The sequence below is a fragment of the Vidua macroura genome, chromosome 2 (genome assembly GCF_024509145.1).
Source record: "Vidua macroura isolate BioBank_ID:100142 chromosome 2, ASM2450914v1, whole genome shotgun sequence".
Taxonomy (NCBI): Eukaryota; Metazoa; Chordata; class Aves; order Passeriformes; family Viduidae; genus Vidua; species Vidua macroura.
In genome coordinates, this window is record NC_071572.1 from 63,284,575 (window position 1) to 63,306,738 (window position 22,164).

Here is a 22,164-nt window from a genome sequence, read left to right on the forward strand (position 1 = left end):
AGGAGAGCTGAGATGCTGAAAAGCAGCCAAGCTGAACAGCCGGGCTCAGCTTCAATAGGGTGCAATTGCCTGAATGGGGAAAACGAAGCAGCAGAGCAGCGGGCTTCTGTGCGCACTGAAGGCAATTGCAAGCATGCAGCAGCTGCTCCTTGCCAAGCACAGGCAGCTGCCTATGTTCTTCTTTCTTGACAAACTCACTGCTGCCCTTCTTTTCAGCAGTTGCCATCGTGTTCTCTGCATCTGGGAGCCTCAGGGGACGAGCAGGATTTTCCCAGGAGGGATGCGTCAGGACTACGTCAAAACCCAGGCAAGTTGTCCTGGAACGCCTTCCATCCGCATGCCAAGAGGGAATTCAGCAGGCAGGAGAGTGGCAGCCAGCGTCCTCCAGCAGTCTGCCAGCTTCGCACACAAGCCTGCTTCTTGGCGGCTTCGTTCTTCGCCTCTTGCAAGCTACCGCGATCTCTGGCTGCCGGAGGTGGAGAAGCGGCTACTTCGCGCACAGAAGACTGGAGCGGCAGCGGTGCCTTCCGGAGCGCCGCTTCTGCCGAAAGACGCCGGCAACCGGCGCTTCCCTTCGGCCAGCTCCGGAGCGCCGTGTTCTGCCTCTCTAGTCGTCTACATCTTAGCGAAAAACTTCTCCGCTGCATTTCGCAAGGAGAAAGCCTACCAGCACTGCTCACGTTCGCCGATCTTGCCAAGAAATGGGATTTGCTGCTCATGCCAAGGACACTGCACTTTCCTGGGCAAGCTGCAAAGTGCTGGCAGATGGCCGTGCTCTCTGCCCGCTCCTGCCCAGCTTTGGGTAGTAGCGGGTACATTCCAGCCTGGCGAAGGCAAAAAACCTCGAGAGCTTTCACGCAGCTTTAGGAGAGCTGAGATGCTGAAAAGCAGCCAAGCTGAACAGCCGGGCTCAGCTTCAATAGGGTGCAATTGCCTGAATGGGGAAAACGAAGCAGCAGAGCAGCGGGCTTCTGTGCGCACTGAAGGCAATTGCAAGCATGCAGCAGCTGCTCCTTGCCAAGCACAGGCAGCTGCCTATGTTCTTCTTTCTTGACAAACTCACTGCTGCCCTTCTTTTCAGCAGTTGCCATCGTGTTCTCTGCATCTGGGAGCCTCAGGGGACGAGCAGGATTTTCCCAGGAGGGATTCGTCAGGACTACGTAAACACCCAGGCAAGTTGTCCTGGAACGCCTTCCATCCGCATGCCAAGAGGGAATTCAGCAGGCAGGAGAGTGGCAGCCAGCGTCCTCCAGCAGTCTGCCAGCTTCGCACACAAGCCTGCTTCTTGGCGGCTTCGTTCTTCGCCTCTTGCAAGCTACCGCGATCTCTGGCTGCCGGAGGCGGAGAAGCGGCTACTTCGCGCACAGAAGACTGGAACGGTAGCGGTGCGCTCCGGAGCGCCGCTTCTGCCGAAAGACGCCGGCAACCGGCGCTTCCCTTCGGCCAGCTCCGGAGCGCTGTGTTCTGCCTCTCTAGTCGTCTACATCTTAGCGAAAAACTTCTCCGCTGCATTTCGCAAGGAGAAAGCCTACCAGCACTGCTCACGTTCGCCGATCTTGCCAAGAAATGGGATTTGCTGCTCATGCCAAGGACACTGCACTTTCCTGGGCAAGCTGCAAAGTGCTGGCAGATGGCCGTGCTCTCTGCCCGCTCCTGCCCAGCTCTGGGTAGTAGCGGGCACATTCCAGCCTGGCGAAGGCAAAAAACCTCGAGAGCTTTCACGCAGCTTTAGGAGAGCTGAGATGCTGAAAAGCAGCCAAGCTGAACAGCCGGGCTCAGCTTCAATAGGGTGCAATTGCCTGAATGGGGAAAACGAAGCAGCAGAGCAGCGGGCTTCTGTGCGCACTGAAGGCAATTGCAAGCATGCAGCAGCTGCTCCTTGCCAAGCACAGGCAGCTGCCTATGTTCTTCTTTCTTGACAAACTCACTGCTGCCCTTCTTTTCAGCAGCTGCCATCGTGTTCTCTGCATCTGGGAGCCTCAGGGGACGAGCAGGATTTTCCCAGGAGGGATGCGTCAGGACTACGTCAAAACCCAGGCAAGTTGTCCTGGAACGCCTTCCATCCGCATGCCAAGAGGGAATTCAGCAGGCAGGAGAGTGGCAGCCAGCGTCCTCCAGCAGTCTGCCAGCTTCGCACACAAGCCTGCTTCTTGGCGGCTTCGTTCTTCGCCTCTTGCAAGCTACCGCGATCTCTGGCTGCCGGAGGCGGAGAAGCGGCTACTTCGCGCACAGAAGACTGGAACGGTAGCGGTGCGCTCCGGAGCGCCGCTTCTGCCGAAAGACGCCGGCAACCGGCGCTTCCCTTCGGCCAGCTCCGGAGCGCCGTGTTCTGCCTCTCTAGTCGTCTACATCTTAGCGAAAAACTTCTCCGCTGCATTTCGCAAGGAGAAAGCCTACCAGCACTGCTCACGTTCGCCGATCTTGCCAAGAAATGGGATTTGCTGCTCATGCCAAGGACACTGCACTTTCCTGGGCAAGCTGCAAAGTGCTGGCAGATGGCCGTGCTCTCTGCCCGCTCCTGCCCAGCTTTGGGTAGTAGCGGGCACATTCCAGCCTGGCGAAGGCAAAAAACCTCGAGAGCTTTCACGCAGCTTTAGGAGAGCTGAGATGCTGAAAAGCAGCCAAGCTGAACAGCCGGGCTCAGCTTCAATAGGGTGCAATTGCCTGAATGGGGAAAACGAAGCAGCAGAGCAGCGGGCTTCTGTGCGCACTGAAGGCAATTGCAAGCATGCAGCAGCTGCTCCTTGCCAAGCACAGGCAGCTGCCTATCTTCTTCTTTCTTGACAAACTCACTGCTGCCCTTCTTTTCAGCAGTTGCCATCGTGTTCTCTGCATCTGGGAGCCTCAGGGGACGAGCAGGATTTTCCCAGGAGGGATGCGTCAGGACTACGTCAAAACCCAGGCAAGTTGTCCTGGAACGCCTTCCATCCGCATGCCAAGAGGGAATTCAGCAGGCAGGAGAGTGGCAGCCAGCGTCCTCCAGCAGTCTGCCAGCTTCGCACACAAGCCTGCTTCTTGGCGGCTTCGTTCTTCGCCTCTTGCAAGCTACCGCGATCTCTGGCTGCCGGAGGTGGAGAAGCGGCTACTTCGCGCACAGAAGACTGGAGCGGCAGCGGTGCCTTCCGGAGCGCCGCTTCTGCTGAAAGACGCCGGCAACCGGCGCTTCCCTTCGGCCAGCTCCGGAGCGCCGTGTTCTGCCTCTCTAGTCGTCTACATCTTAGCGAAAAACTTCTCCGCTGCATTTCGCAAGGAGAAAGCCTACCAGCACTGCTCACGTTCGCCGATCTTGCCAAGAAATGGGATTTGCTGCTCATGCCAAGGACACTGCACTTTCCTGGGCAAGCTGCAAAGTGCTGGCAGATGGCCGTGCTCTCTGCCCGCTCCTGCCCAGCTTTGGGTAGTAGCGGGCACATTCCAGCCTGGCGAAGGCAAAAAACCTCGAGAGCTTTCACGCAGCTTTAGGAGAGCTGAGATGCTGAAAAGCAGCCAAGCTGAACAGCCGGGCTCAGCTTCAATAGGGTGCAATTGCCTGAATGGGGAAAACGAAGCAGCAGAGCAGCGGGCTTCTGTGCGCACTGAAGGCAATTGCAAGCATGCAGCAGCTGCTCCTTGCCAAGCACAGGCAGCTGCCTATGTTCTTCTTTCTTGACAAACTCACTGCTGCCCTTCTTTTCAGCAGTTGCCATCGTGTTCTCTGCATCTGGGAGCCTCAGGGGACGAGCAGGATTTTCCCAGGAGGGATTCGTCAGGACTACGTAAACACCCAGGCAAGTTGTCCTGGAACGCCTTCCATCCGCATGCCAAGAGGGAATTCAGCAGGCAGGAGAGTGGCAGCCAGCGTCCTCCAGCAGTCTGCCAGCTTCGCACACAAGCCTGCTTCTTGGCGGCTTCGTTCTTCGCCTCTTGCAAGCTACCGCGATCTCTGGCTGCCGGAGGCGGAGAAGCGGCTACTTCGCGCACAGAAGACTGGAACGGTAGCGGTGCGCTCCGGAGCGCCGCTTCTGCCGAAAGACGCCGGCAACCGGCGCTTCCCTTCGGCCAGCTCCGGAGCGCTGTGTTCTGCCTCTCTAGTCGTCTACATCTTAGCGAAAAACTTCTCCGCTGCATTTCGCAAGGAGAAAGCCTACCAGCACTGCTCACGTTCGCCGATCTTGCCAAGAAATGGGATTTGCTGCTCATGCCAAGGACACTGCACTTTCCTGGGCAAGCTGCAAAGTGCTGGCAGATGGCCGTGCTCTCTGCCCGCTCCTGCCCAGCTCTGGGTAGTAGCGGGCACATTCCAGCCTGGCGAAGGCAAAAAACCTCGAGAGCTTTCACGCAGCTTTAGGAGAGCTGAGATGCTGAAAAGCAGCCAAGCTGAACAGCCGGGCTCAGCTTCAATAGGGTGCAATTGCCTGAATGGGGAAAACGAAGCAGCAGAGCAGCGGGCTTCTGTGCGCACTGAAGGCAATTGCAAGCATGCAGCAGCTGCTCCTTGCCAAGCACAGGCAGCTGCCTATGTTCTTCTTTCTTGACAAACTCACTGCTGCCCTTCTTTTCAGCAGCTGCCATCGTGTTCTCTGCATCTGGGAGCCTCAGGGGACGAGCAGGATTTTCCCAGGAGGGATGCGTCAGGACTACGTCAAAACCCAGGCAAGTTGTCCTGGAACGCCTTCCATCCGCATGCCAAGAGGGAATTCAGCAGGCAGGAGAGTGGCAGCCAGCGTCCTCCAGCAGTCTGCCAGCTTCGCACACAAGCCTGCTTCTTGGCGGCTTCGTTCTTCGCCTCTTGCAAGCTACCGCGATCTCTGGCTGCCGGAGGCGGAGAAGCGGCTACTTCGCGCACAGAAGACTGGAACGGTAGCGGTGCGCTCCGGAGCGCCGCTTCTGCCGAAAGACGCCGGCAACCGGCGCTTCCCTTCGGCCAGCTCCGGAGCGCCGTGTTCTGCCTCTCTAGTCGTCTACATCTTAGCGAAAAACTTCTCCGCTGCATTTTGCAAGGAGAAAGCCTACCAGCACTGCTCACGTTCGCCGATCTTGCCAAGAAATGGGATTTGCTGCTCATGCCAAGGACACTGCACTTTCCTGGGCAAGCTGCAAAGTGCTGGCAGATGGCCGTGCTCTCTGCCCGCTCCTGCCCAGCTTTGGGTAGTAGCGGGCACAATCCAGCCTGGCGAAGGCAAAAAAACCTCGAGAGCTTTCACGCAGCTTTAGGAGAGCTGAGATGCTGAAAAGCAGCCAAGCTGAACAGCCGGGCTCAGCTTCAATAGGGTGCAATTGCCTGAATGGGGAAAACGAAGCAGCAGAGCAGCGGGCTTCTGTGCGCACTGAAGGCAATTGCAAGCATGCAGCAGCTGCTCCTTGCCAAGCACAGGCAGCTGCCTATGTTCTTCTTTCTTGACAAACTCACTGCTGCCCTTCTTTTCAGCAGTTGCCATCGTGTTCTCTGCATCTGGGAGCCTCAGGGGACGAGCAGGATTTTCCCAGGAGGGATGCGTCAGGACTACGTCAAAACCCAGGCAAGTTGTCCTGGAACGCCTTCCATCCGCATGCCAAGAGGGAATTCAGCAGGCAGGAGAGTGGCAGCCAGCGTCCTCCAGCAGTCTGCCAGCTTCGCACACAAGCCTGCTTCTTGGCGGCTTCGTTCTTCGCCTCTTGCAAGCTACCGCGATCTCTGGCTGCCGGAGGCGGAGAAGCGGCTACTTCGCGCACAGAAGACTGGAGCGGCAGCGGTGCCTTCCGGAGCGCCGCTTCTGCCGAAAGACGCCGGCAACCGGCGCTTCCCTTCGGCCAGCTCCGGAGCGCTGTGTTCTGCCTCTCTAGTCGTCTACATCTTAGCGAAAAACTTCTCCGCTGCATTTCGCAAGGAGAAAGCCTACCAGCACTGCTCACGTTCGCCGATCTTGCCAAGAAATGGGATTTGCTGCTCATGCCAAGGACACTGCACTTTCCTGGGCAAGCTGCAAAGTGCTGGCAGATGGCCGTGCTCTCTGCCCGCTCCTGCCCAGCTTTGGGTAGTAGCGGGCACATTCCAGCCTGGCGAAGGCAAAAAACCTCGAGAGCTTTCACGCAGCTTTAGGAGAGCTGAGATGCTGAAAAGCAGCCAAGCTGAACAGCCGGGCTCAGCTTCAATAGGGTGCAATTGCCTGAATGGGGAAAACGAAGCAGCAGAGCAGCGGGCTTCTGTGCGCACTGAAGGCAATTGCAAGCATGCAGCAGCTGCTCCTTGCCAAGCACAGGCAGCTGCCTATGTTCTTCTTTCTTGACAAACTCACTGCTGCCCTTCTTTTCAGCAGTTGCCATCGTGTTCTCTGCATCTGGGAGCCTCAGGGGACGAGCAGGATTTTCCCAGGAGGGATTCGTCAGGACTACGTAAACACCCAGGCAAGTTGTCCTGGAACGCCTTCCATCCGCATGCCAAGAGGGAATTCAGCAGGCAGGAGAGTGGCAGCCAGCGTCCTCCAGCAGTCTGCCAGCTTCGCACACAAGCCTGCTTCTTGGCGGCTTCGTTCTTCGCCTCTTGCAAGCTACCGCGATCTCTGGCTGCCGGAGGCGGAGAAGCGGCTACTTCGCGCACAGAAGACTGGAACGGTAGCGGTGCGCTCCGGAGCGCCGCTTCTGCCGAAAGACGCCGGCAACCGGCGCTTCCCTTCGGCCAGCTCCGGAGCGCTGTGTTCTGCCTCTCTAGTCGTCTACATCTTAGCGAAAAACTTCTCCGCTGCATTTCGCAAGGAGAAAGCCTACCAGCACTGCTCACGTTCGCCGATCTTGCCAAGAAATGGGATTTGCTGCTCATGCCAAGGACACTGCACTTTCCTGGGCAAGCTGCAAAGTGCTGGCAGATGGCCGTGCTCTCTGCCCGCTCCTGCCCAGCTTTGGGTAGTAGCGGGCACATTCCAGCCTGGCGAAGGCAAAAAACCTCGAGAGCTTTCACGCAGCTTTAGGAGAGCTGAGATGCTGAAAAGCAGCCAAGCTGAACAGCCGGGCTCAGCTTCAATAGGGTGCAATTGCCTGAATGGGGAAAACGAAGCAGCAGAGCAGCGGGCTTCTGTGCGCACTGAAGGCAATTGCAAGCATGCAGCAGCTGCTCCTTGCCAAGCACAGGCAGCTGCCTATGTTCTTCTTTCTTGACAAACTCACTGCTGCCCTTCTTTTCAGCAGCTGCCATCGTGTTCTCTGCATCTGGGAGCCTCAGGGGACGAGCAGGATTTTCCCAGGAGGGATTCGTCAGGACTACGTAAACACCCAGGCAAGTTGTCCTGGAACGCCTTCCATCCGCATGCCAAGAGGGAATTCAGCAGGCAGGAGAGTGGCAGCCAGCGTCCTCCAGCAGTCTGCCAGCTTCGCACACAAGCCTGCTTCTTGGCGGCTTCGTTCTTCGCCTCTTGCAAGCTACCGCGATCTCTGGCTGCCGGAGGCGGAGAAGCGGCTACTTCGCGCACAGAAGACTGGAACGGTAGCGGTGCGCTCCGGAGCGCCGCTTCTGCCGAAAGACGCCGGCAACCGGCGCTTCCCTTCGGCCAGCTCCGGAGCGCTGTGTTCTGCCTCTCTAGTCGTCTACATCTTAGCGAAAAACTTCTCCGCTGCATTTCGCAAGGAGAAAGCCTACCAGCACTGCTCACGTTCGCCGATCTTGCCAAGAAATGGGATTTGCTGCTCATGCCAAGGACACTGCACTTTCCTGGGCAAGCTGCAAAGTGCTGGCAGATGGCCGTGCTCTCTGCCCGCTCCTGCCCAGCTTTGGGTAGTAGCGGGCACATTCCAGCCTGGCGAAGGCAAAAAACCTCGAGAGCTTTCACGCAGCTTTAGGAGAGCTGAGATGCTGAAAAGCAGCCAAGCTGAACAGCCGGGCTCAGCTTCAATAGGGTGCAATTGCCTGAATGGGGAAAACGAAGCAGCAGAGCAGCGGGCTTCTGTGCGCACTGAAGGCAATTGCAAGCATGCAGCAGCTGCTCCTTGCCAAGCACAGGCAGCTGCCTATGTTCTTCTTTCTTGACAAACTCACTGCTGCCCTTCTTTTCAGCAGTTGCCATCGTGTTCTCTGCATCTGGGAGCCTCAGGGGACGAGCAGGATTTTCCCAGGAGGGATTCGTCAGGACTACGTAAACACCCAGGCAAGTTGTCCTGGAACGCCTTCCATCCGCATGCCAAGAGGGAATTCAGCAGGCAGGAGAGTGGCAGCCAGCGTCCTCCAGCAGTCTGCCAGCTTCGCACACAAGCCTGCTTCTTGGCGGCTTCGTTCTTCGCCTCTTGCAAGCTACCGCGATCTCTGGCTGCCGGAGGCGGAGAAGCGGCTACTTCGCGCACAGAAGACTGGAACGGTAGCGGTGCGCTCCGGAGCGCCGCTTCTGCCGAAAGACGCCGGCAACCGGCGCTTCCCTTCGGCCAGCTCCGGAGCGCTGTGTTCTGCCTCTCTAGTCGTCTACATCTTAGCGAAAAACTTCTCCGCTGCATTTCGCAAGGAGAAAGCCTACCAGCACTGCTCACGTTCGCCGATCTTGCCAAGAAATGGGATTTGCTGCTCATGCCAAGGACACTGCACTTTCCTGGGCAAGCTGCAAAGTGCTGGCAGATGGCCGTGCTCTCTGCCCGCTCCTGCCCAGCTTTGGGTAGTAGCGGGCACATTCCAGCCTGGCGAAGGCAAAAAACCTCGAGAGCTTTCACGCAGCTTTAGGAGAGCTGAGATGCTGAAAAGCAGCCAAGCTGAACAGCCGGGCTCAGCTTCAATAGGGTGCAATTGCCTGAATGGGGAAAACGAAGCAGCAGAGCAGCGGGCTTCTGTGCGCACTGAAGGCAATTGCAAGCATGCAGCAGCTGCTCCTTGCCAAGCACAGGCAGCTGCCTATCTTCTTCTTTCTTGACAAACTCACTGCTGCCCTTCTTTTCAGCAGTTGCCATCGTGTTCTCTGCATCTGGGAGCCTCAGGGGACGAGCAGGATTTTCCCAGGAGGGATTCGTCAGGACTACGTAAACACCCAGGCAAGTTGTCCTGGAACGCCTTCCATCCGCATGCCAAGAGGGAATTCAGCAGGCAGGAGAGTGGCAGCCAGCGTCCTCCAGCAGTCTGCCAGCTTCGCACACAAGCCTGCTTCTTGGCGGCTTCGTTCTTCGCCTCTTGCAAGCTACCGCGATCTCTGGCTGCCGGAGGCGGAGAAGCGGCTACTTCGCGCACAGAAGACTGGAACGGTAGCGGTGCGCTCCGGAGCGCCGCTTCTGCCGAAAGACGCCGGCAACCGGCGCTTCCCTTCGGCCAGCTCCGGAGCGCTGTGTTCTGCCTCTCTAGTCGTCTACATCTTAGCGAAAAACTTCTCCGCTGCATTTCGCAAGGAGAAAGCCTACCAGCACTGCTCACGTTCGCCGATCTTGCCAAGAAATGGGATTTGCTGCTCATGCCAAGGACACTGCACTTTCCTGGGCAAGCTGCAAAGTGCTGGCAGATGGCCGTGCTCTCTGCCCGCTCCTGCCCAGCTTTGGGTAGTAGCGGGCACATTCCAGCCTGGCGAAGGCAAAAAACCTCGAGAGCTTTCACGCAGCTTTAGGAGAGCTGAGATGCTGAAAAGCAGCCAAGCTGAACAGCCGGGCTCAGCTTCAATAGGGTGCAATTGCCTGAATGGGGAAAACGAAGCAGCAGAGCAGCGGGCTTCTGTGCGCACTGAAGGCAATTGCAAGCATGCAGCAGCTGCTCCTTGCCAAGCACAGGCAGCTGCCTATGTTCTTCTTTCTTGACAAACTCACTGCTGCCCTTCTTTTCAGCAGCTGCCATCATGTTCTCTGCATCTGGGAGCCTCAGGGGACGAGCAGGATTTTCCCAGGAGGGATGCGTCAGGACTACGTAAACACCCAGGCAAGTTGTCCTGGAACGCCTTCCATCCGCATGCCAAGAGGGAATTCAGCAGGCAGGAGAGTGGCAGCCAGCGTCCTCCAGCAGTCTGCCAGCTTCGCACACAAGCCTGCTTCTTGGCGGCTTCGTTCTTCGCCTCTTGCAAGCTACCGCGATCTCTGGCTGCCGGAGGCGGAGAAGCGGCTACTTCGCGCACAGAAGACTGGAGCGGCAGCGGTGCCTTCCGGAGCGCCGCTTCTGCCGAAAGACGCCGGCAACCGGCGCTTCCCTTCGGCCAGCTCCGGAGCGCCGTGTTCTGCCTCTCTAGTCGTCTACATCTTAGCGAAAAACTTCTCCGCTGCATTTTGCAAGGAGAAAGCCTACCAGCACTGCTCACGTTCGCCGATCTTGCCAAGAAATGGGATTTGCTGCTCATGCCAAGGACACTGCACTTTCCTGGGCAAGCTGCAAAGTGCTGGCAGATGGCCGTGCTCTCTGCCCGCTCCTGCCCAGCTTTGGGTAGTAGCGGGCACATTCCAGCCTGGCGAAGGCAAAAAACCTCGAGAGCTTTCACGCAGCTTTAGGAGAGCTGAGATGCTGAAAAGCAGCCAAGCTGAACAGCCGGGCTCAGCTTCAATAGGGTGCAATTGCCTGAATGGGGAAAACGAAGCAGCAGAGCAGCGGGCTTCTGTGCGCACTGAAGGCAATTGCAAGCATGCAGCAGCTGCTCCTTGCCAAGCACAGGCAGCTGCCTATGTTCTTCTTTCTTGACAAACTCACTGCTGCCCTTCTTTTCAGCAGTTGCCATCGTGTTCTCTGCATCTGGGAGCCTCAGGGGACGAGCAGGATTTTCCCAGGAGGGATTCGTCAGGACTACGTAAACACCCAGGCAAGTTGTCCTGGAACGCCTTCCATCCGCATGCCAAGAGGGAATTCAGCAGGCAGGAGAGTGGCAGCCAGCGTCCTCCAGCAGTCTGCCAGCTTCGCACACAAGCCTGCTTCTTGGCGGCTTCGTTCTTCGCCTCTTGCAAGCTACCGCGATCTCTGGCTGCCGGAGGCGGAGAAGCGGCTACTTCGCGCACAGAAGACTGGAACGGTAGCGGTGCGCTCCGGAGCGCCGCCTCTGCCGAAAGACGCCGGCAACCGGCGCTTCCCTTCGGCCAGCTCCGGAGCGCTGTGTTCTGCCTCTCTAGTCGTCTACATCTTAGCGAAAAACTTCTCCGCTGCATTTCGCAAGGAGAAAGCCTACCAGCACTGCTCACGTTCGCCGATCTTGCCAAGAAATGGGATTTGCTGCTCATGCCAAGGACACTGCACTTTCCTGGGCAAGCTGCAAAGTGCTGGCAGATGGCCGTGCTCTCTGCCCGCTCCTGCCCAGCTTTGGGTAGTAGCGGGCACATTCCAGCCTGGCGAAGGCAAAAAACCTCGAGAGCTTTCACGCAGCTTTAGGAGAGCTGAGATGCTGAAAAGCAGCCAAGCTGAACAGCCGGGCTCAGCTTCAATAGGGTGCAATTGCCTGAATGGGGAAAACGAAGCAGCAGAGCAGCGGGCTTCTGTGCGCACTGAAGGCAATTGCAAGCATGCAGCAGCTGCTCCTTGCCAAGCACAGGCAGCTGCCTATGTTCTTCTTTCTTGACAAACTCACTGCTGCCCTTCTTTTCAGCAGCTGCCATCGTGTTCTCTGCATCTGGGAGCCTCAGGGGACGAGCAGGATTTTCCCAGGAGGGATGCGTCAGGACTACGTCAAAACCCAGGCAAGTTGTCCTGGAACGCCTTCCATCCGCATGCCAAGAGGGAATTCAGCAGGCAGGAGAGTGGCAGCCAGCGTCCTCCAGCAGTCTGCCAGCTTCGCACACAAGCCTGCTTCTTGGCGGCTTCGTTCTTCGCCTCTTGCAAGCTACCGCGATCTCTGGCTGCCGGAGGCGGAGAAGCGGCTACTTCGCGCACAGAAGACTGGAGCGGCAGCGGTGCCTTCCGGAGCGCCGCTTCTGCCGAAAGACGCCGGCAACCGGCGCTTCCCTTCGGCCAGCTCCGGAGCGCCGTGTTCTGCCTCTCTAGTCGTCTACATCTTAGCGAAAAACTTCTCCGCTGCATTTTGCAAGGAGAAAGCCTACCAGCACTGCTCACGTTCGCCGATCTTGCCAAGAAATGGGATTTGCTGCTCATGCCAAGGACACTGCACTTTCCTGGGCAAGCTGCAAAGTGCTGGCAGATGGCCGTGCTCTCTGCCCGCTCCTGCCCAGCTCTGGGTAGTAGCGGGCACATTCCAGCCTGGCGAAGGCAAAAAACCTCGAGAGCTTTCACGCAGCTTTAGGAGAGCTGAGATGCTGAAAAGCAGCCAAGCTGAACAGCCGGGCTCAGCTTCAATAGGGTGCAATTGCCTGAATGGGGAAAACGAAGCAGCAGAGCAGCGGGCTTCTGTGCGCACTGAAGGCAATTGCAAGCATGCAGCAGCTGCTCCTTGCCAAGCACAGGCAGCTGCCTATGTTCTTCTTTCTTGACAAACTCACTGCTGCCCTTCTTTTCAGCAGCTGCCATCGTGTTCTCTGCATCTGGGAGCCTCAGGGGACGAGCAGGATTTTCCCAGGAGGGATGCGTCAGGACTACGTCAAAACCCAGGCAAGTTGTCCTGGAACGCCTTCCATCCGCATGCCAAGAGGGAATTCAGCAGGCAGGAGAGTGGCAGCCAGCGTCCTCCAGCAGTCTGCCAGCTTCGCACACAAGCCTGCTTCTTGGCGGCTTCGTTCTTCGCCTCTTGCAAGCTACCGCGATCTCTGGCTGCCGGAGGCGGAGAAGCGGCTACTTCGCGCACAGAAGACTGGAACGGTAGCGGTGCGCTCCGGAGCGCCGCTTCTGCCGAAAGACGCCGGCAACCGGCGCTTCCCTTCGGCCAGCTCCGGAGCGCTGTGTTCTGCCTCTCTAGTCGTCTACATCTTAGCGAAAAACTTCTCCGCTGCATTTCGCAAGGAGAAAGCCTACCAGCACTGCTCACGTTCGCCGATCTTGCCAAGAAATGGGATTTGCTGCTCATGCCAAGGACACTGCACTTTCCTGGGCAAGCTGCAAAGTGCTGGCAGATGGCCGTGCTCTCTGCCCGCTCCTGCCCAGCTTTGGGTAGTAGCGGGCACATTCCAGCCTGGCGAAGGCAAAAAACCTCGAGAGCTTTCACGCAGCTTTAGGAGAGCTGAGATGCTGAAAAGCAGCCAAGCTGAACAGCCGGGCTCAGCTTCAATAGGGTGCAATTGCCTGAATGGGGAAAACGAAGCAGCAGAGCAGCGGGCTTCTGTGCGCACTGAAGGCAATTGCAAGCATGCAGCAGCTGCTCCTTGCCAAGCACAGGCAGCTGCCTATGTTCTTCTTTCTTGACAAACTCACTGCTGCCCTTCTTTTCAGCAGTTGCCATCGTGTTCTCTGCATCTGGGAGCCTCAGGGGACGAGCAGGATTTTCCCAGGAGGGATGCGTCAGGAGTACGTAAACACCCAGGCAAGTTGTCCTGGAACGCCTTCCATCCGCATGCCAAGAGGGAATTCAGCAGGCAGGAGAGTGGCAGCCAGCGTCCTCCAGCAGTCTGCCAGCTTCGCACACAAGCCTGCTTCTTGGCGGCTTCGTTCTTCGCCTCTTGCAAGCTACCGCGATCTCTGGCTGCCGGAGGTGGAGAAGCGGCTACTTCGCGCACAGAAGACTGGAGCGGCAGCGGTGCCTTCCGGAGCGCCGCTTCTGCCGAAAGACGCCGGCAACCGGCGCTTCCCTTCGGCCAGCTCCGGAGCGCCGTGTTCTGCCTCTCTAGTCGTCTACATCTTAGCGAAAAACTTCTCCGCTGCATTTCGCAAGGAGAAAGCCTACCAGCACTGCTCACGTTCGCCGATCTTGCCAAGAAATGGGATTTGCTGCTCATGCCAAGGACACTGCACTTTCCTGGGCAAGCTGCAAAGTGCTGGCAGATGGCCGTGCTCTCTGCCCGCTCCTGCCCAGCTTTGGGTAGTAGCGGGCACATTCCAGCCTGGCGAAGGCAAAAAACCTCGAGAGCTTTCACGCAGCTTTAGGAGAGCTGAGATGCTGAAAAGCAGCCAAGCTGAACAGCCGGGCTCAGCTTCAATAGGGTGCAATTGCCTGAATGGGGAAAACGAAGCAGCAGAGCAGCGGGCTTCTGTGCGCACTGAAGGCAATTGCAAGCATGCAGCAGCTGCTCCTTGCCAAGCACAGGCAGCTGCCTATGTTCTTCTTTCTTGACAAACTCACTGCTGCCCTTCTTTTCAGCAGTTGCCATCGTGTTCTCTGCATCTGGGAGCCTCAGGGGACGAGCAGGATTTTCCCAGGAGGGATTCGTCAGGACTACGTAAACACCCAGGCAAGTTGTCCTGGAACGCCTTCCATCCGCATGCCAAGAGGGAATTCAGCAGGCAGGAGAGTGGCAGCCAGCGTCCTCCAGCAGTCTGCCAGCTTCGCACACAAGCCTGCTTCTTGGCGGCTTCGTTCTTCGCCTCTTGCAAGCTACCGCGATCTCTGGCTGCCGGAGGCGGAGAAGCGGCTACTTCGCGCACAGAAGACTGGAACGGTAGCGGTGCGCTCCGGAGCGCCGCTTCTGCCGAAAGACGCCGGCAACCGGCGCTTCCCTTCGGCCAGCTCCGGAGCGCTGTGTTCTGCCTCTCTAGTCGTCTACATCTTAGCGAAAAACTTCTCCGCTGCATTTCGCAAGGAGAAAGCCTACCAGCACTGCTCACGTTCGCCGATCTTGCCAAGAAATGGGATTTGCTGCTCATGCCAAGGACACTGCACTTTCCTGGGCAAGCTGCAAAGTGCTGGCAGATGGCCGTGCTCTCTGCCCGCTCCTGCCCAGCTTTGGGTAGTAGCGGGCACATTCCAGCCTGGCGAAGGCAAAAAACCTCGAGAGCTTTCACGCAGCTTTAGGAGAGCTGAGATGCTGAAAAGCAGCCAAGCTGAACAGCCGGGCTCAGCTTCAATAGGGTGCAATTGCCTGAATGGGGAAAACGAAGCAGCAGAGCAGCGGGCTTCTGTGCGCACTGAAGGCAATTGCAAGCATGCAGCAGCTGCTCCTTGCCAAGCACAGGCAGCTGCCTATGTTCTTCTTTCTTGACAAACTCACTGCTGCCCTTCTTTTCAGCAGCTGCCATCGTGTTCTCTGCATCTGGGAGCCTCAGGGGACGAGCAGGATTTTCCCAGGAGGGATGCGTCAGGAGTACGTAAACACCCAGGCAAGTTGTCCTGGAACGCCTTCCATCCGCATGCCAAGAGGGAATTCAGCAGGCAGGAGAGTGGCAGCCAGCGTCCTCCAGCAGTCTGCCAGCTTCGCACACAAGCCTGCTTCTTGGCGGCTTCGTTCTTCGCCTCTTGCAAGCTACCGCGATCTCTGGCTGCCGGAGGTGGAGAAGCGGCTACTTCGCGCACAGAGGACTGGAGCGGCAGCGGTGCCTTCCGGAGCGCCGCTTCTGCCGAAAGACGCCGGCAACCGGCGCTTCCCTTCGGCCAGCTCCGGAGCGCCGTGTTCTGCCTCTCTAGTCGTCTACATCTTAGCGAAAAACTTCTCCGCTGCATTTCGCAAGGAGAAAGCCTACCAGCACTGCTCACGTTCGCCGATCTTGCCAAGAAATGGGATTTGCTGCTCATGCCAAGGACACTGCACTTTCCTGGGCAAGCTGCAAAGTGCTGGCAGATGGCCGTGCTCTCTGCCCGCTCCTGCCCAGCTTTGGGTAGTAGCGGGCACATTCCAGCCTGGCGAAGGCAAAAAACCTCGAGAGCTTTCACGCAGCTTTAGGAGAGCTGAGATGCTGAAAAGCAGCCAAGCTGAACAGCCGGGCTCAGCTTCAATAGGGTGCAATTGCCTGAATGGGGAAAACGAAGCAGCAGAGCAGCGGGCTTCTGTGCGCACTGAAGGCAATTGCAAGCATGCAGCAGCTGCTCCTTGCCAAGCACAGGCAGCTGCCTATGTTCTTCTTTCTTGACAAACTCACTGCTGCCCTTCTTTTCAGCAGTTGCCATCGTGTTCTCTGCATCTGGGAGCCTCAGGGGACGAGCAGGATTTTCCCAGGAGGGATTCGTCAGGACTACGTAAACACCCAGGCAAGTTGTCCTGGAACGCCTTCCATCCGCATGCCAAGAGGGAATTCAGCAGGCAGGAGAGTGGCAGCCAGCGTCCTCCAGCAGTCTGCCAGCTTCGCACACAAGCCTGCTTCTTGGCGGCTTCGTTCTTCGCCTCTTGCAAGCTACCGCGATCTCTGGCTGCCGGAGGCGGAGAAGCGGCTACTTCGCGCACAGAAGACTGGAACGGTAGCGGTGCGCTCCGGAGCGCCGCTTCTGCCGAAAGACGCCGGCAACCGGCGCTTCCCTTCGGCCAGCTCCGGAGCGCTGTGTTCTGCCTCTCTAGTCGTCTACATCTTAGCGAAAAACTTCTCCGCTGCATTTCGCAAGGAGAAAGCCTACCAGCACTGCTCACGTTCGCCGATCTTGCCAAGAAATGGGATTTGCTGCTCATGCCAAGGACACTGCACTTTCCTGGGCAAGCTGCAAAGTGCTGGCAGATGGCCGTGCTCTCTGCCCGCTCCTGCCCAGCTTTGGGTAGTAGCGGGCACATTCCAGCCTGGCGAAGGCAAAAAACCTCGAGAGCTTTCACGCAGCTTTAGGAGAGCTGAGATGCTGAAAAGCAGCCAAGCTGAACAGCCGGGCTCAGCTTCAATAGGGTGCAATTGCCTGAATGGGGAAAACGAAGCAGCAGAGCAGCGGGCTTCTGTGCGCACTGAAGGCAATTGCAAGCATGCAGCAGCTGCTCCTTGCCAAGCACAGGCAGCTGCCTATGTTCTTCTTTCTTGACAAACTCACTGCTGCCCTTCTTTTCAGCAGCTGCCATCATGTTCTCTGCATCTGGGAGCCTCAGGGGACGAGCAGGATTTTCCCAGGAGGGATGCGTCAGGAGTACGTAAACACCCAGGCAAGTTGTCCTGGAACGCCTTCCATCCGCATGCCAAGAGGGAATTCAGCAGGCAGGAGAGTGGCAGCCAGCGTCCTCCAGCAGTCTGCCAGCTTCGCACACAAGCCTGCTTCTTGGCGGCTTCGTTCTTCGCCTCTTGCAAGCTACCGCGATCTCTGGCTGCCGGAGGCGGAGAAGCGGCTACTTCGCGCACAGAAGACTGGAGCGGCAGCGGTGCCTTCCGGAGCGCCGCTTCTGCCGAAAGACGCCGGCAACCGGCGCTTCCCTTCGGCCAGCTCCGGAGCGCCGTGTTCTGCCTCTCTAGTCGTCTACATCTTAGCGAAAAACTTCTCCGCTGCATTTCGCAAGGAGAAAGCCTACCAGCACTGCTCACGTTCGCCGATCTTGCCAAGAAATGGGATTTGCTGCTCATGCCAAGGACACTGCACTTTCCTGGGCAAGCTGCAAAGTGCTGGCAGATGGCCGTGCTCTCTGCCCGCTCCTGCCCAGCTTTGGGTAGTAGCGGGCACATTCCAGCCTGGCGAAGGCAAAAAACCTCGAGAGCTTTCACGCAGCTTTAGGAGAGCTGAGATGCTGAAAAGCAGCCAAGCTGAACAGCCGGGCTCAGCTTCAATAGGGTGCAATTGCCTGAATGGGGAAAACGAAGCAGCAGAGCAACGGGCTTCTGTGCGCACTGAAGGCAATTGCAAGCATGCAGCAGCTGCTCCTTGCCAAGCACAGGCAGCTGCCTATCTTCTTCTTTCTTGACAAACTCACTGCTGCCCTTCTTTTCAGCAGTTGCCATCGTGTTCTCTGCATCTGGGAGCCTCAGGGGACGAGCAGGATTTTCCCAGGAGGGATTCGTCAGGACTACGTAAACACCCAGGCAAGTTGTCCTGGAACGCCTTCCATCCGCATGCCAAGAGGGAATTCAGCAGGCAGGAGAGTGGCAGCCAGCGTCCTCCAGCAGTCTGCCAGCTTCGCACACAAGCCTGCTTCTTGGCGGCTTCGTTCTTCGCCTCTTGCAAGCTACCGCGATCTCTGGCTGCCGGAGGCGGAGAAGCGGCTACTTCGCGCACAGAAGACTGGAACGGTAGCGGTGCGCTCCGGAGCGCCGCTTCTGCCGAAAGACGCCGGCAACCGGCGCTTCCCTTCGGCCAGCTCCGGAGCGCTGTGTTCTGCCTCTCTAGTCGTCTACATCTTAGCGAAAAACTTCTCCGCTGCATTTCGCAAGGAGAAAGCCTACCAGCACTGCTCACGTTCGCCGATCTTGCCAAGAAATGGGATTTGCTGCTCATGCCAAGGACACTGCACTTTCCTGGGCAAGCTGCAAAGTGCTGGCAGATGGCCGTGCTCTCTGCCCGCTCCTGCCCAGCTTTGGGTAGTAGCGGGCACATTCCAGCCTGGCGAAGGCAAAAAACCTCGAGAGCTTTCACGCAGCTTTAGGAGAGCTGAGATGCTGAAAAGCAGCCAAGCTGAACAGCCGGGCTCAGCTTCAATAGGGTGCAATTGCCTGAATGGGGAAAACGAAGCAGCAGAGCAGCGGGCTTCTGTGCGCACTGAAGGCAATTGCAAGCATGCAGCAGCTGCTCCTTGCCAAGCACAGGCAGCTGCCTATGTTCTTCTTTCTTGACAAACTCACTGCTGCCCTTCTTTTCAGCAGCTGCCATCATGTTCTCTGGATCTGGGAGCCTCAGGGGACGAGCAGGATTTTCCCAGGAGGGATTCGTCAGGACTACGTAAACACCCAGGCAAGTTGTCCTGGAACGCCTTCCATCCGCATGCCAAGAGGGAATTCAGCAGGCAGGAGAGTGGCAGCCAGCGTCCTCCAGCAGTCTGCCAGCTTCGCACACAAGCCTGCTTCTTGGCGGCTTCGTTCTTCGCCTCTTGCAAGCTACCGCGATCTCTGGCTGCCGGAGGCGGAGAAGCGGCTACTTCGCGCACAGAAGACTGGAGCGGCAGCGGTGCCTTCCGGAGCGCCGCTTCTGCCGAAAGACGCCGGCAACCGGCGCTTCCCTTCGGCCAGCTCCGGAGCGCCGTGTTCTGCCTCTCTAGTCGTCTACATCTTAGCGAAAAACTTCTCCGCTGCATTTCGCAAGGAGAAAGCCTACCAGCACTGCTCACGTTCGCCGATCTTGCCAAGAAATGGGATTTGCTGCTCATGCCAAGGACACTGCACTTTCCTGGGCAAGCTGCAAAGTGCTGGCAGATGGCCGTGCTCTCTGCCCGCTCCTGCCCAGCTTTGGGTAGTAGCGGGCACATTCCAGCCTGGCGAAGGCAAAAAACCTCGAGAGCTTTCACGCAGCTTTAGGAGAGCTGAGATGCTGAAAAGCAGCCAAGCTGAACAGCCGGGCTCAGCTTCAATAGGGTGCAATTGCCTGAATGGGGAAAACGAAGCAGCAGAGCAGCGGGCTTCTGTGCGCACTGAAGGCAATTGCAAGCATGCAGCAGCTGCTCCTTGCCAAGCACAGGCAGCTGCCTATCTTCTTCTTTCTTGACAAACTCACTGCTGCCCTTCTTTTCAGCAGTTGCCATCGTGTTCTCTGCATCTGGGAGCCTCAGGGGACGAGCAGGATTTTCCCAGGAGGGATTCGTCAGGACTACGTAAACACCCAGGCAAGTTGTCCTGGAACGCCTTCCATCCGCATGCCAAGAGGGAATTCAGCAGGCAGGAGAGTGGCAGCCAGCGTCCTCCAGCAGTCTGCCAGCTTCGCACACAAGCCTGCTTCTTGGCGGCTTCGTTCTTCGCCTCTTGCAAGCTACCGCGATCTCTGGCTGCCGGAGGCGGAGAAGCGGCTACTTCGCGCACAGAAGACTGGAACGGTAGCGGTGCGCTCCGGAGCGCCGCTTCTGCCGAAAGACGCCGGCAACCGGCGCTTCCCTTCGGCCAGCTCCGGAGCGCTGTGTTCTGCCTCTCTAGTCGTCTACATCTTAGCGAAAAACTTCTCCGCTGCATTTCGCAAGGAGAAAGCCTACCAGCACTGCTCACGTTCGCCGATCTTGCCAAGAAATGGGATTTGCTGCTCATGCCAAGGACACTGCACTTTCCTGGGCAAGCTGCAAAGTGCTGGCAGATGGCCGTGCTCTCTGCCCGCTCCTGCCCAGCTTTGGGTAGTAGCGGGCACATTCCAGCCTGGCGAAGGCAAAAAACCTCGAGAGCTTTCACGCAGCTTTAGGAGAGCTGAGATGCTGAAAAGCAGCCAAGCTGAACAGCCGGGCTCAGCTTCAATAGGGTGCAATTGCCTGAATGGGGAAAACGAAGCAGCAGAGCAGCGGGCTTCTGTGCGCACTGAAGGCAATTGCAAGCATGCAGCAGCTGCTCCTTGCCAAGCACAGGCAGCTGCCTATGTTCTTCTTTCTTGACAAACTCACTGCTGCCCTTCTTTTCAGCAGTTGCCATCGTGTTCTCTGCATCTGGGAGCCTCAGGGGACGAGCAGGATTTTCCCAGGAGGGATGCGTCAGGAGTACGTAAACACCCAGGCAAGTTGTCCTGGAACGCCTTCCATCCGCATGCCAAGAGGGAATTCAGCAGGCAGGAGAGTGGCAGCCAGCGTCCTCCAGCAGTCTGCCAGCTTCGCACACAAGCCTGCTTCTTGGCGGCTTCGTTCTTCGCCTCTTGCAAGCTACCGCGATCTCTGGCTGCCGGAGGTGGAGAAGCGGCTACTTCGCGCACAGAGGACTGGAGCGGCAGCGGTGCCTTCCGGAGCGCCGCTTCTGCCGAAAGACGCCGGCAACCGGCGCTTCCCTTCGGCCAGCTCCGGAGCGCCGTGTTCTGCCTCTCTAGTCGTCTACATCTTAGCGAAAAACTTCTCCGCTGCATTTCGCAAGGAGAAAGCCTACCAGCACTGCTCACGTTCGCCGATCTTGCCAAGAAATGGGATTTGCTGCTCATGCCAAGGACACTGCACTTTCCTGGGCAAGCTGCAAAGTGCTGGCAGATGGCCGTGCTCTCTGCCCGCTCCTGCCCAGCTTTGGGTAGTAGCGGGCACATTCCAGCCTGGCGAAGGCAAAAAACCTCGAGAGCTTTCACGCAGCTTTAGGAGAGCTGAGATGCTGAAAAGCAGCCAAGCTGAACAGCCGGGCTCAGCTTCAATAGGGTGCAATTGCCTGAATGGGGAAAACGAAGCAGCAGAGCAGCGGGCTTCTGTGCGCACTGAAGGCAATTGCAAGCATGCAGCAGCTGCTCCTTGCCAAGCACAGGCAGCTGCCTATGTTCTTCTTTCTTGACAAACTCACTGCTGCCCTTCTTTTCAGCAGTTGCCATCGTGTTCTCTGCATCTGGGAGCCTCAGGGGACGAGCAGGATTTTCCCAGGAGGGATTCGTCAGGACTACGTAAACACCCAGGCAAGTTGTCCTGGAACGCCTTCCATCCGCATGCCAAGAGGGAATTCAGCAGGCAGGAGAGTGGCAGCCAGCGTCCTCCAGCAGTCTGCCAGCTTCGCACACAAGCCTGCTTCTTGGCGGCTTCGTTCTTCGCCTCTTGCAAGCTACCGCGATCTCTGGCTGCCGGAGGCGGAGAAGCGGCTACTTCGCGCACAGAAGACTGGAACGGTAGCGGTGCGCTCCGGAGCGCCGCTTCTGCCGAAAGACGCCGGCAACCGGCGCTTCCCTTCGGCCAGCTCCGGAGCGCCGTGTTCTGCCTCTCTAGTCGTCTACATCTTAGCGAAAAACTTCTCCGCTGCATTTCGCAAGGAGAAAGCCTACCAGCACTGCTCACGTTCGCCGATCTTGCCAAGAAATGGGATTTGCTGCTCATGCCAAGGACACTGCACTTTCCTGGGCAAGCTGCAAAGTGCTGGCAGATGGCCGTGCTCTCTGCCCGCTCCTGCCCAGCTTTGGGTAGTAGCGGGCACATTCCAGCCTGGCGAAGGCAAAAAACCTCGAGAGCTTTCACGCAGCTTTAGGAGAGCTGAGATGCTGAAAAGCAGCCAAGCTGAACAGCCGGGCTCAGCTTCAATAGGGTGCAATTGCCTGAATGGGGAAAACGAAGCAGCAGAGCAGCGGGCTTCTGTGCGCACTGAAGGCAATTGCAAGCATGCAGCAGCTGCTCCTTGCCAAGCACAGGCAGCTGCCTATCTTCTTCTTTCTTGACAAACTCACTGCTGCCCTTCTTTTCAGCAGTTGCCATCGTGTTCTCTGCATCTGGGAGCCTCAGGGGACGAGCAGGATTTTCCCAGGAGGGATTCGTCAGGACTACGTAAACACCCAGGCAAGTTGTCCTGGAACGCCTTCCATCCGCATGCCAAGAGGGAATTCAGCAGGCAGGAGAGTGGCAGCCAGCGTCCTCCAGCAGTCTGCCAGCTTCGCACACAAGCCTGCTTCTTGGCGGCTTCGTTCTTCGCCTCTTGCAAGCTACCGCGATCTCTGGCTGCCGGAGGCGGAGAAGCGGCTACTTCGCGCACAGAAGACTGGAACGGTAGCGGTGCGCTCCGGAGCGCCG